General features: G+C 36.7%; 1 pseudogene; it reads left to right on the top strand.

Moving 5' to 3' along the window:
• Positions 1-1897, top strand: part of LOC107593076 (DNA annealing helicase and endonuclease ZRANB3-like) — a 76939-nt pseudogene that overhangs the window by 65057 nt on the left and 9985 nt on the right.

Raw genomic sequence — 1897 nt, forward strand, 5'->3', positions numbered from 1 at the left:
ATTTTCAACGGTCGCTTAGTCGCGTCCAGTGTACTAGACAGACTTTAACTGTTGCGGCGCAGACACGGTGTTACTCACCTATCGAGAAGAAACAAAGCAACCTCGGCGTCCGATCGCAGGCCTTCCGCTCCTTGAGTTCTCTGCTGATTGGCTACAAGTTTGTTTTGCTAGTTGCCTCGAATCAGTTTTCTAAAGCGTTTTTGAAAAATTGCTTACCCCACCTTTAAGAGTTACAAGACATGAAATTTCGCCGTCATCATATCAGAAAAGCAGCATAGAGCAGCTTGGGCATTTTGTGAAATATCTCCCGTTGCGTTCTTTAAGAGGAAATATCAGCCCTCGATGACAAAATTACCTTCTAAGAACAATTTAACAGTTGCGTCACTGCAGCTAAGAGCACGTCTGCGTGAAATCTGGATAATAACAGGCCATTTCAAAGCTAGACAATCGACGAGCGTTCACCTTTCTTATAAAGAGTGCAATATTCAGACACTGCTGGGTTTGTCTTAACGCCCACCTTTACGACACACACAGAATCCCAGCTTCCCAGCAGCATACAGTAAGCATAATGGCTCTTTAATAACATGGTGTGATTGGCCAGCCGGCGACAGCTCGGCTATTTTAGTCCGTGGTAGGCTTCTTGTAACTAAGCCTCATGGGGCGTCTTTACAGCGAGCCTGACCCAAATGAATGTAGAACAGCTCTGTGGGACGAAATCCGGACAATCCGATTTCTCCGAACAGCGGGATCATTTGAGGTCACTCCGTACCTACTGAATTTTAGTGTTCGTTAGCGTTGTTAGAGCGCGCACCACCTGACCTTTATCAGCCGGCGGTACGGAGCATAATGATCACCCTCTCTTCTCCTTCTCTCATTGCCCTGTTCTCTTTTTTTCCTCCTATTAGTCATTCTGACTTCCCCATCATGTCTCCCTCCCTCTCTCTCTCTCTCTTTCTCTGATAGCTAATCAGGTTCGCACTCAAAAGGAGTCGGACGACTCTGTTCCCGTGTATGACTGTCTAACACGGACAGGATCTACATCTACGACAAGGTATACAGTGCTAGAAACCCAAACAGCTGCGTTATATTTGCAATGATTTTGCAGCCAAACATCGTGAATGCTGCGATTAACGCATTTTGACTCATTTGACTCTTTGTTTTGTGAGCATTGTGAGTTTTAATTGCATATCTTCCCATCAAAATGGCACTTCATTTCTTTGAATCAGTTCAAATGAATCATGTGTTTCAGTGAATTGAATCAAGTGTTATAATTCAGTTTGTTTGATGAAAAAAGCACAACTGCTTGGGGTTGAATTCAGTGTTTGAACCAACAGTTGATCGAAAATCATCTTTAAAGCACTGCAGAAAAGAAACTAGATAAACTAGCTGGCTTCATTAGTAAGGATTTTTAATAAAGATTAGTATTGGTAAGGATTAGAATAGTCAAGATTTTTTTCTTTCATAGTTGCGCCAAGAGATTTATACTTGGCCTGCCAACGATTTCACTGCCTTTTGCTTTTTTTTAATTATTTATCATTTTTATTTTAAATATTTTTAAATATTTTTACATATTTTTTTTAATGAAATGCATATTTTTTATAAATGTATACTTGTTTAACATTTTCTATTATTTTTTAATAATATTTTTATGTAATTTTTCAAATTAAATGCATATTTTGTTTAGAAATGTAGAATTGTGTATTTAATATTTTCTATTATTTTTAATAATATTTTAGTAATTTTTCAAAATTAAATGCATATTTTGTTTATAAATGTAGAATTGTGTATTTCATATTTTCTATTATTTTTAATAATATTTGAGTAATTTTTCAAATTAAATGCATATTTTGTTTATAAATGTAGAATTGTGTATTTAATATTTTCGTAATTTTTCAAA

The sequence above is a fragment of the Sinocyclocheilus grahami genome, unplaced genomic scaffold (genome assembly GCF_001515645.1).
Source record: "Sinocyclocheilus grahami isolate Dianchi unplaced genomic scaffold, SAMN03320097.WGS_v1.1 scaffold163.1, whole genome shotgun sequence".
Classification (NCBI taxonomy): domain Eukaryota; kingdom Metazoa; phylum Chordata; class Actinopteri; order Cypriniformes; family Cyprinidae; genus Sinocyclocheilus; species Sinocyclocheilus grahami.